Source organism: Lonchura striata, chromosome 4 (genome assembly GCF_046129695.1).
Source record: "Lonchura striata isolate bLonStr1 chromosome 4, bLonStr1.mat, whole genome shotgun sequence".
Taxonomy (NCBI): domain Eukaryota; kingdom Metazoa; phylum Chordata; class Aves; order Passeriformes; family Estrildidae; genus Lonchura; species Lonchura striata.
This window is the reverse complement of record NC_134606.1, coordinates 18,803,505-18,816,511: the sequence shown is the minus strand read 5'-3', so window position 1 is coordinate 18,816,511 and position 13,007 is coordinate 18,803,505.

Genomic DNA, 13,007 nt, shown 5'->3' with positions numbered 1-13,007 from the left:
CAAAGTGTCATATCCAAAATCTCTGCACTGTTGCCAGCCAAGAGGAAGCGAGACATGAGGAGAACCTCAGAGCTGGTGTCACTTCTCTCCTGTGTAACTGCCATGGATGCTGGACCCAGCACGGTCTGGACAGAGTCTCAGCCCTGGGTGGCAGATGGCAGCCCGGCCACCTCTGCCTTGGTGCCCCGTGGCTGTACGAGTTCCCGTTCCCGGGGCTCCGGAGCGTGGTACAACCACCTTCCCCGAAGAAGGTCTGGCACTGGCATATGCACAGTGTTGATAAAATGTTGCAACAGCATTTCCCGAAAGTGCCTACGTTCATCTTTCTGCAGGGAGCAAACTGGTCTCAAAGCCCTAAGGGTTCAGACATTTATGTTACTTTATGTTACTTTATGTTACTGTCACAAATCCTGATGCGTATTAATGGATTCCTACAGTCTTGGTCGAATTTTCTGAGTGTTCTTTGTTGTATACATAACCTGAGAAGCTTTTATTTGAGTCCTGTCCTGTATCCTTCCATTGATCTCCAGAGCAGAAAGCTTTTTCTTCTCTTTTATTAGTGTGTATTAACTGCTTTGAGTTGCCTTTCCTGTTAGCAAGTGTATCATTCACCTAGCCTTAATCACCACATTGATTTATCTGAACAGAAAAAGGGTGAGGATATAATCTTCAGAGTTGTTTAATGCCAACAGTTCTTTCCAATATATACATTCAGCCAGCCCAACAATAACCCTGAAGCAGGTTTGAACATAGAATAATAGAAAAAAATATTTTTTCTGCCCTTTAGTGCCATTTGCAGTCTCTCCAAACTACAAGCTGTGAATACACTGGGTAGATGAGAAGACTGATGAGGGAAAATGAGCCAGACTAGTAATAACAGATGAGAAAGAAACCTGGTGGGGGAAACAGAAACAATACATGAACTTAGGAAAAATGCTACAAGGTCACCTTACAGGAAAGAAGGCTCAGAAATTAATGTAATCACTTTTTTTTTTCATTAAAAAACAATACAAGTACAAACTGGCAATAAGTTCAAATTCAGATAAGCAATGGCCACTAGATTATTGGTAAATTGTCCAATAAACATTTGGTTTCTTAGTGCTGTGAAAAAAAACATTTCTTTTTGAACAGACTTGAGATTAAAATTCAAATATCTTCTCTTGATTAGAGAAGTTATTAATATCTGCACCCAAATTATAAAACTTTATAGTTCTCAGATTTCAAGTGCTGATAAAATATCAAATGAAGGGGGAATTTTCTAAGATTTCTATTTGCCAGGATGAGAGGATCAGTTTAGGGACCCCTTCTTAGTTGTTTCTGAATTCCTGAAGTTTATGTTTTGGAGAGGGAAACTTGTTAGTTCAAGAGGAAACTATACAAAGTATTGTAAGTGGGCCTGTATTTCCTGCTGTTAATAGACTAAGAAACTATATGTCATGGATGTTATCTCAGTCCAAGAAAACTGAACTCGGAGAATGGAAGTCAGTGAAACACCTTCCTTATCTGATGGAGTATTTGCCTTTAGAATCTTTTTATCAGTGACCATGAGTTTAGATATCCCTCAAATGAGCAAATTAGTGGTAATAGGCAAAAATGCTGCATAAATTACCAAATCTCTTTCAATAAGAATGAAGGAGCAGTCATGAAGGGCAAACCAAGAGCTGCAGATCTGCAACGAACTTTTTTATTAAGTGTCCTAGTTAGAGAATTTTTTTTTTCAGTCAGCATTGTCACAGGCATTGCAGAAGACTTTTTTTCTTTAACACTTATTGAGTAAAGACAAATATAAAAGAAGTCTTGGAACACACAATGTTCACCAAGTGTTCATTGCAGCTGATTCTTGTATTTGCATAGAAGCTTTGCTTATCCTTTTTTCAAATTGTTGAGCTCTTTATGGGAACAGAGATGCCATTCCAGTTAGAAGACGTTGGCTAGGCAGACTGTGGTTGGATTATGTTTATTTCAAAAATAAACAAAGACTCAATCTGTTTACACAAGATCTGGAGGCACATCCGGAGATTCCGAGTCTGAAGGAAAACAATGGCAGAATGAATGAATAAAATATTTCAGGCAGCACTTGGATTTCTGGAATCTGTAGTAGGAGCCAAACAGTTGCCAGGACACGATCTTACTGGTGGTGCAGGAGAAGGGAGGGATCTTGCTATCTTGAATATTTTGGCTTGTCAGATTACAACAAAGTGTTGGGTTGTTATATATTTGACAGCTAAAGACCATTTTGGAGCAACACAAAAATGGTTGTGGAAAAGAATTACCTTACAGATTTAGGTGATCAGAAATATGTTAAAAACTACCAAGGGGCAATCCTGGAGATCATGATATGACAAAGTTAATCATCTGATCTACTCAGAACCTACACCACTGCAACTGGTTTTGCCAAAATTAATTGCCAGACTGTAAAAGTCCAGGCATCTTATTAAATTTCAGCAAGACTTTGATTCTGGCAATTTTGCATTCACAGTAAAATCATAATGGGTTCATTTGTAGTTCAAACTGTCTTTAACTGATCAGTGTACCCATTCCTGATGTTTAATGAACAGCAATATTAACACAACAAATCTATACATTAAAAATAAATTGCTGGCTTTTTCACTTTTCAGGCAATGTGAGAATTTAACCAATTTCAACACAGAAGTGAGCTATAGACATGACTCACCAAAAAAGCCTATCTTAGAGGAAATGGAGGACAGAGCATTTTACCACCAAATGAAAAGAAAAAAAAAGATCCCAGTATGTACATAATATTTCTTTTGCTTTCCCTGAATCTCAGCAAATCTCTAAATCTGCCATTCCCTAAGCGAGACAGTCACTGCTTTGTGTCTTCTTATTCCCTCCCTTCCTGCTAGACAGGAAACAAGGAAAAGCACAATCAGGAGGTGATGAGAGTCACTACTACATATGACTACTTTTTATCTTACAGAAGCATATTGACCAACTGTGTAAAAAAAATATATATAATAAAAACCACAATTTAAAAAAATCCATCATTTGGATAGAGTCATTTAGCACATTCTCGTGAGTGCAGCAAGTATTGAAGAGTGCTTCCTGGGACACATTTGGGTATGTTTTTGCTCAGAGAAAATAGTTCCTATTTTCTCTGAGAAAAAAATCCTACTCATGTGTAACAGGAACTGTCAGAATGGAGTCTGCTTATTCAGGCTGGTAGAGACATTTTGGGGATCAGTTTTAATTTTCTCAGTGTTTACAAAGAACTTGCATTAAAAATAATGTGAGTAGTAACTTTTAGAGTATTTTTTTTTCTAAATAAAGGCTTAGTTAATAACATATAGACCTGTTCTTTACCTGAATGAGCAAGATCAGAAAAATGCTGTCAGATTCATTATTTACAATGGAAATAATTTGTCCCTTTATGATTATATTTGGGATAAGAACAATTACTATTTATGATGTTCTGAAAAAGCAAGCAGAAATTGGCAAAAGCTTTTACTAAAGTGTGGTTTTGATACTTTTAGAAGCTGTTGATTGAAAAGTAGAATGAGCAATCAATCAGAAGTCAGAACTTTGGTGGGTAGGAGATTATATTCTCATGATCTGTGACTAACAGAGAGTAATAGAAAGTGAGTGAACATGTGTATCATGTAAATACAATTCTATTGTCAGATAGTTTGTGGTAAATTGAAATGGCTGCTCTGAGGTCACAGCAAGCAGACTGCTTCCTGGAATTTCTGCAGGCAAGTTGCACATCCTGTAAACAGTAGCTCTCTATATCTGTGGCATTGCACTCCCAGGTACTGTGAGTGACACAGACTAATAAATAAGTTCATTCTGCAGAGGCAGAGAAAGCTGGTCTCAAATTACCCAGAAAGTTGAAGGACATATGAAAACCACTGCTAAGAAAATCAAACAATAGATTTTTTTTCTTTGCCTCAATTTTTATATGTTTTGAGTTGAGTAATAGAGGCGAAGCATCAGAGACTGCATCCTCAGTTACAAGGTCATTGGATACAGACCATTTGTCAGAACACAATTAGGCATTTGGTGTTATCACTTGGTACAAACAGCTGTATTTCTCACAAAAAAACCCCAAAAATTAAAAAAAAGAGTAACATTTCATCCATTGCTTAAGTTTTCAGAAAGAGTACACATAGTTCATTTTTGTTCCTGCTTGCTTTGCAGGTTGTGGTACTTGTAAGATTGTGTGCAATGTGCTAAGCTTCCTTGAGCATCAGATTTGAAAAAACTTTCATTATTTTCCTTGGATCTGGACTTCTTATTCCTTTATCTGCCCATTATGAAATTGTGACAGTTTTGGTTAGGGTGGAACAAAAAGGTTCTGTATTCAGTGAAATTTTTCAGCTTTCTGATATGACTTGTATATGTCACATGTATATGACAGGTCATATTTTTTATCTTCTATTTAATGAGTTCAAGCAGTTCTTTCTCAACTGTTCATAGTTAATAGGAAATGCAGGGAAGGACTCAACTAAAAGTCTAAATCAGAGACAGTCAAGTCTTAACCCCTTTAGAATCAATAGAGAGTAATGGGAACTTCAGGTTGCTAATTTCTTACTAAAATAATTATCTAAGATCTGAAGCTTTTCAAACATGGAGAGGAGAGGCAAATCAACTTTCAGGAATCTCTTACCCATTAGGAAATGGCCAACTAGCACAGCCCCAATATCTTTCTTTATTTCGTGTTCTTGGGACACAGGAATCAAAATACCTTTTAGGCCTTAACTGATATAACTAGAAAACAACCATAAAAGAAACTGCTCACTGCATTAAGGAGTTGGAGTGCACATCCCATAGCAATGGGTAAACTTTTACTCATGTTTTAGCATCTACTTTCATTTTTATGCTGTAATTTCAGAGAATGTTTTCAGAACTAAAACGACTAAAGGAAGACTCAGAAGAGTATTTGGTTCCTAAGATGTGCTCCCAATGGGATTACCTGTGCTAACACAAGCAGTGCTCCCCTTCCCCTGCAATTAGTGTCTGTGATCATTCAGTACTGAAAGTTTTGGCATCACTTCAGAGCAAGTCTCTTCTACACAAACTTGATCTCTCTGTAATTTGTAAAAAGAGACAAGCTCAATAAACAGTTACCTATATGATCCAAAAAATTAGGTTCATAGAATCACAGAATGGTCTGGGTTGGCAGGGACCATACAGGTCACCTTGTATGTTGCTAATGGCTTCTGAACTATAAAGGCTTGAGGTAGGATGTAACACCTATAGAGAGTTACTGGAAAGAGACTGCAGTAAACCACAAACTATGGCTGTGGGTGTTTTTCCTTAAGGCAAAGAATGAGTGGTGTGATTCTTAACTGCTCTGAACCTCCCTTTTTAGATCTAACTGATCTCACAGCCTGAAAACTCACTGTGAAGTAAATGGGCTAGTGAAAATTTAAAATATATTACATTATGGAGGAAATAAAAAGCTTAAATGTCTAGCATTAATCCTCACTGAAATCTCAATAAAGCACTGAGTCTTGAAAGAACATTTCTGTTCCATAATAGCCCTGCCTTTGAATGGCCCGGTCCCACCAAAAGCAGAGTGCACAGCACTGACCTGTTTGCATTGGAACAATTTCCTGAGCAGTATCAGTAACCATCTCTGTTTAAATGTCTGGACTGAAGTCAGGAGAGAGTAATCTATCCTGTTCTCATAATTTTAAAATCTCACCATGGTGTTTTCTAAAAAGGAACAAAACTTCCACCTAGAGAAAACTGAAAAGATGGCTTATATTTGCATCAAGAAAATGCTAATTTCATTGGGTTGTGCCCAGTTTTCTGAAAGATCCACAGTAAATTCTACAAAAAGAGGACTAAAAAAATCAGTTCAATTCATAATATTTTTTGTTAAACTGTCTGGAACTTGTGAACAAAAAAATCTGTATCTATGAAGGGCTATTTCTTCTATAACTTTTTACACTGCATGTGTTTGTACTGAAAAAGAAGGTGATATTTTCCCTTATGAAATAAAATAGACTGAACTGAGATTTTATAAAAATGTTCAGAAGTGACTAGCAAGAAGAACAGTAGCCTTGAGTTGAAAACACAAATAACTGAGAATTACAGATCAAGCTTTTAAACTAGGAAAATACAAATACATATAATAATATATAAACACAAAATTCATTATTCCATGAAAACAAAAAAAAAAATCTCATCTGAATGGGCAAAGATGGACCTTACATGTCAGAGAGACTCATTGTCTTTATATTCAAAAACTCCACTGTTTACTTGAAAAAAAAAACCCATAAACCTCAGGAGCAGAATTTCATCATTTTGCAGAGACAAGGAAAAATCTGACAAACTAGAAAAAAGTGTCCAGCTGCTAACATTGTGAATTGAGATATCACAAGATGATACTTGGCTTTTTTCTTTGCCCAGATTGCTGGGTTTAGGCCTAACCCTAACCCTAACCTTATCTTTTCTCTGGAAACAGTATTTTCACTTTGTCCTAATCTCATGTTCTAGAATCCAGTGTAAAGATCTAGTGTATACAAAACAAAGAAGTTTATTTGTACAATCTACCACCTTGGCCCTTCCCTCATCCAAAGTCTAAGTAGTAGGACTGAGATTTCTGGCAGTGTTTTCCATCTCCTATTGCTTGCTTGCAAGTTAGTGCCTAACACCCCTTTAGTGTGTGATTTCTTCCAAAGCCAAGCTGGCCAACGTCTTAGACAGGTTTTTTCCAGCTTTGAGTAAACACATAGGTTATCATCCAGCCTGAGGAAATCTGCACTTACAATGGTGCCTGTAACTTCCCTGCTTCTCTTTCACTACTCCCTTCTAACTGAAATCCTGGAAGGCAATGCAGCACCCCCTTTGTCCACAGAGCTCTCCAGTGTCTGCATTTAGAATGGTCACCTAGGATGCTCAAGAAAACACCCTGGGCGTCACTTCCTGCTGTTTCTGGAGGACTGCACTGACAGGAAGATCTTTGATATATTTGGCTTTCTAAGACTGCAAACCTCTATTTAGGTCTTTATTAACCTAGATTGTTGCAAAGCCAAACATCTACCACTTCCACCTTTTAACTGTGTGTTTTCAAGACTGAGTATTGATTAGCTGCCTAAATAAATTATACTTGCTGAAACCAACTCTGCACTATAATACTTACCCCTTATCCCTATTACCACCTAATGCAGGAATGGACTGATACCAAGTTTAAAATTTTTCCAGGATTTCTTTGTAACAGAATAGAAATGTATTTCTCAGGGGAAGAGAAAAACCCTAACCAGAAAAGTTCCTGTTTTTCTGTAAACTGTAATTCCCATAGACAGGAAATCCAGATTAGAAAAAACTAAGTAAGGATATTTGTTGAAGATTCCAAAAAGAGAAAGGAGAAGATAAAGCTCTCGAACAGAAAAATCTAGTGGTACAAGTCTGAATTTCAAAATTTACACAAACATATCAAAAAGACATTTTATCTTTTGTATGATTAACAAAACTTACTCAAGCTTTTAAAATAATAAAAAAATAATTGTTGAATAAAGATGCGATATAAAGTCAGTAGAAGAAAGTGTACTTTGTTAAAAATACAAGTAGCAAATGATTGCTTTTTGTGTTGCAGAGGTCACTGTTTACAGCGTTTTAACACCTTTTTCCACACCTGTTCCCCTTCTTTCAAGGATTGCTTTCCCCGCAGTGGAAGTGCATTGTGTGAGGCAGAGGTGGCAGATGGGCTCGCCTGCCTCTGTGTTAATGGAAATGAGGGGCATTAATACTCCTAACACTCCTTTCCCATGCCTATCAGATAGCTGAAATCCTTCCAGAAACTGGGTACAGTTAGAAAGTATTACAAACTAAAATAAAGCATCTAATTATGTCTTAAGGTCAGAAATTATGGAGAGAACTTCACCAGTAATGTGAGTGCCGCTAGCAACTGGAACTTCCTTCACAAGCTGTAACTATGCCAGTTTTCCACAGTTGGAACTTGATATTAACATTAACACACCACGATTGGGCTTCAAAGAAATGCTTGTTTTTGTAACCTAGATGCACTTGGAAAAAAAAGGGAGAAAAAGGAAAATGTTGTGACACTAGATTTATTATCAAAAAAATTTAGATAAGAAATAGTACTGAACACATAGAGAATTAAATATTACTGCTTTTTATATTTTCTGCTGATCTTCTATTTGTAATTACATTTATTAATTAGGGTGTAACTATCCTAAATAGAGCTTTTCAGAAAAAAAAAAAACAACAACATAGAATGCAACACTCAGAGAACGTTTCTTGAATAAAATGAACAATCAGATATCTAATAAAACATATTATGTGAATAAAACATAATATTTTGCCGTTGACTATCAGAGTCCAACTTGTCTCTTAGCAACATGATACAGACATTTTGTTTAAAGCAAAGCACAGAAATTGGTCACATGCTTTATCTTGCACAAATTGTGTCTTTAATTCTTTTGTTAAATATTCCATTTATTTTGGTCATAATTCCAAAAGAAACAATTTGTTCAAACTGTTCAGCCAAACACAATGTCATTTGGCAAACCACTGTGGTCCTCCATAAAGCCAGTTCTCTAGAGAAAATTGTTTTCACATATCAGTAGTCCAACATCTACAACATGCTGATTTTGAAATCTAGGCACATGGAGTTGCTCTGCAACTTTCTTCAGAGGAACTCAAGTTCACTTCCTGCAACCAGCAATGTCTGACAAGACAGAATCAGGTGAACCTCCCTGGGCTTAAACAAAGACTCAAAAAGATTGCCAAAAAAGCAGTATTTCTCCCTTTGTATTAATTTTAAGGCTGATCCCTGGTTAATATTTAGCACAGTCACATGGCAGTACCACTGTTTATGTGTTGCAGGCTTACAAAGTATGGTGATGAACCCAAGACAAACATCTTGTCCTAGCCACAGACTCAATCTGTCCCCCTTAATAACTGGTGATTTGTGCTGCACTGCGTCCTCCACAGAAAAGACAAGTATCCCGAGATGCCATAATTTGGTTGGTATACTATTAATTGCCTAATTTTAAAAAATACAAATTTGACACACTTTAACACTGTTTTAAAGCAGAGTACAACTGTCACACTGCTGGATCAAAATTATCTTCCCTGCATTAACAATTTGGGTAAGGTACTGAAAAAACCAAGCATAAAGTGTACAGGAAAAAAAAAAATCTTTCAGCGATCTCAAATAGCAGCACACAATCTCTAGGTTCTAGAGATTTTGGTTTATTCCACAGTTATTTGCTGCAATAAGTGTTTCAGATCAGATGTGCAGCCCCTCATTACACGTGTGACCTTGTGCTAAAAGTCTGAAAGCTCCAGGAGGGTATTTTCTGCCTTCTGCACTGATTCCAAAAGCTGTGAATAAACCCTGAGTCCTGTTATACGTGATGATTATAATTCGCGCCAATATAATATTGTTATATTTGATTCAGGAAAGCGTGGTATGATATGAGCAATATTTTATATTGTTGCAAGCACTCACGCCACCACTGAGAGCTGCCCCCACATATCCGAAACCGGTTTCTGACAAAAAGTCATTTGCAATCTAATAGATGAGGCTCGCCCGGAGATGGGCTGTTCCTCGAGGTGATACAGGAACGCCCCGGCGCCCATCATCCCGGCAACGACCCCTAGACTGGGATCGCTGGAATCCTCCGGGCTAATACATCTGAAAGCCAAGGTTCCTGTAAAATCGCCCACACCTGGGCCCGGATTGTTCAACCACGCACAGAGAAAGTAAACTTTATGAATATATGGGACTTTGAATGCGAAGAAAAGACGGATTGCTGAAATCCCGGCCTCGGGCAGAAGATTTGCTATAAGAACAACTGGGCGGTGTGCGTGTCCAGGGCAGCCTCTGCCGAGAGCCCGGGCTCGGCACTGGCCTTTTCCTTGTGGCTGCCTCAGAGAGAATTCGATATAAAATAAAATTTTCATTATTTCACCTTTAATTTGGCTGGACCAATTTTTATGTCCAACAGTGCCAAGTGCAGGAGTTGTCCTTCAGCACCTCTGGAAGCTCCCACAAGAAGGACACGCACTATCATTCCTATGGCTGCTGGAGGGGGAAGGAGTGCCAGGGGCTGTTTGTCCTGCGGCGCTGCCCAGCCCGGCAGGAAGGCTGGCCCATGCCCCTGGGCCCGCCACTCCCGGGTCCAGCACCTCAGCCCTGGCCCCGCTGCACTCCCCGCCCAGCAGCGGAGCTTCCTGCGGCTGGAGGAAACCTGCTGGAGCTGGCTGGGCAGCACGAATGCCTGCAGCTGATTGCCCTTTCTGTGCGGGCTGTGGGGATGGAAGCCGCTGGTCCAGCACATGAAAGCTGCCAGGCACGGCCAGAAACGGCCTGGAGGAAAGAGGGAAAAGGAAGCGCCCGGGAGCTCCCACTGCCCCAGCTGCATCCGTCCCCTCCCTCCCCCATTTCCTCACATAAAACGCTGGACAGAATATTTTACTGATTTGTTAAATTATGCTGAAAGGCTCTTCCCCTTCCTCACTGAAGACACAGCCCTTCAGTTTTGCAATTTATTTCAATATCTTTTATAAAATGCATATTTTATTGTTAATTAACAGCTCACTGTATTGCTTTCCCCAAACTGATTTCTATACGGCAATTCTGTTTCAAGGAATCCCTTCCATTTTGCTGGAAGCATTTTATAAAATTCATTAGAAAACAGTAAAATAGCAAAATAGCTGCAAGCTTCAGCTTTTTTTTTTTTTTTTTTTTTTTTTTTTCTGTTTTCTGGCAACAAATATAAATGTGTCTTAAATTGGAGACTCCTTGCAGCCTTTTCCCTTTACTAGGATATCTGTTTTACAGTCTTTATACTCTTCATTTCTCATAATAAAGTTTGTTACTATGACCAAAAAAAAAATCCACTAAAAATTATAAACTGTTCTAGTTATTCAGTTGTTCCATGACCCAGCCATCAAGATTTGAGCTTCAACATATTTTTGGAAGTACTAAAGGAAGATAACTTGGGTACATTTTTAGACAAGCCTATTTACTTTTGCATTTTTTACAACAGTTGATTTGACATTACAAGAAACCCCTGACAGACCACAGCCAGAATCCTAAGGAAAGCAGCAAAATACCTGATCATTATCTATAGATAACAGAGCACAAGGTTCCCTGTCCAGTCATCAGGAGAGACACTGGCGCAGGTCAGGCACAGTTTAAGTGCCCCAGTGGGGAAGATGGAAGGGATGCAAGGAAGATGGGAGATAAAAACAGACCATATTCTGTTAGTCATGGAACTGCTTGTTCAAACAAGAATCCAACAGTCTCTACCTCTGCCTAGTTACAGCATTTCCAAAGTTATTGAAAATTAAAAATAAGAGAAGATACAGCTCAAAAATCACAATCTGGAAAAAGTTAAGGTACTGTTCAGATTTTGCACCATGTATGAGCAGAAAGCAAAGGGAATTAGGGGGTCAGCAGGCCTGTAGGGAATCTCCCTTGCTATTTAGTAAATACTTTTAATTCTTTATAATACCATGGTAAGCTTATTGAGCCGCAATCCTTGTGACTGCTTTGTAACATTGTAACTTCTAAACTGCTACCCAGTTTACGGATTTTAAAAACTGCAAAATGCTGCATTTTTAGATGTAGATCTGAAGATGAAGTAAGATCTTGTGGTTTATACATAAACTGAGCATCCAGAAATGCAAACAGAACTTCAAAAGAGGAGAGACTGCTCACCTCCTTTAGACATCTACTCTGTAATCTTTACCAAATAATTTAATCTTTCTATGCCTTCATTTCCCATATATAAAACAGGGTTATACTTGCTGTAAAGGATAAAAGCTGTCACATGTCTTTTTAAAAACTGTCACAGAAAAAACTCTAGTTATAAAACAACTTGTAGCAAATATTAAGGAAAACATTAATTTTCTGTTATCCAGAGCAAAATTTACCCAAATATTCTCAAACATTTTATCTGCTAAGCAGTTTCATTCTTTATACAGGAAGTGATACCACCAAGTCCACACCTTTACCTCTTTTTAAATTAGCTTTATAAATTTACCAGTTCAGTAAGTTTGTACTACATTATCAAGACAGAGACAAGAAGATTCAGACATACAACTCATACCCCTACCTGAGACTACAGCTTAGATCGCCTGTCAAATTTTGAGCAAAGTATAAAGGATTCATGTTTCACTGACTTACATTTAGTATGGCAAATAATGACAGTTACATGTACATAAGCATGTACATTTTCATAACCTAGACAAAGACAGAAGTCCTATGGCAAATGCAGTGACTATATAATCCATTATAATTTTTTGGCTTAGAGTATTTTCCAGTGTTAAAATACACTCAATCAAATCAGATTATTGATTTCTTTAACTTTGGTATTAAACAAATCAAACAAATTTTGTGAGGAAGACCTCACAAAAAGGTATGACAGCTAACAGATGATGCCAGCCTGGACTGTGACAATCCATCACAAATCAGTATGAGCAGAGCTTTGGCACTGAAGCCTGAGCTGTTGAATCACAGAGGCTGGAAAACTGTCAAAGGCGTAGCACTGCTCACCCAGAGAGGGTGTGGGGCACAGCAAAAGGACTCTTGGCATCATTCTCAGGACAATATTTTGTCTCATGCAAAGACTGGCTCCAACAAGTTCTGAAGGAAGCTTTGCTCAGGCCTTCTCTGCAGGGGAACATATTTTGTGCCCTTGATGGGACTCTGGGGAGGAGTTCAGCAGATGCCTGAGATAGCTCTATACCTAAGCAAAGTGAATGGTGAATGCGTGACTACATCTCTGTGTATGAAAATAATAAATAGGAGCAGTTAACATGAGAAAGAAGATGGAGAAAATTTCTGTGAAAAGAATAAATAAGACAGGGATAGAAGAACTGATGTATGATCCCACCTTCTCCTTAGAAAACAAGAAAAAATAATCTTGCAACTAAAAGTACCTTGATTTTCTCACTTGACAGTATTGGAGATGATATCCTCTAAGATGTGAGCCTGAAAAATTAATTTCATATTAAAAGAATTAGATCTTTTACAACTCTGACAATAACACCACAAAACTCAGATC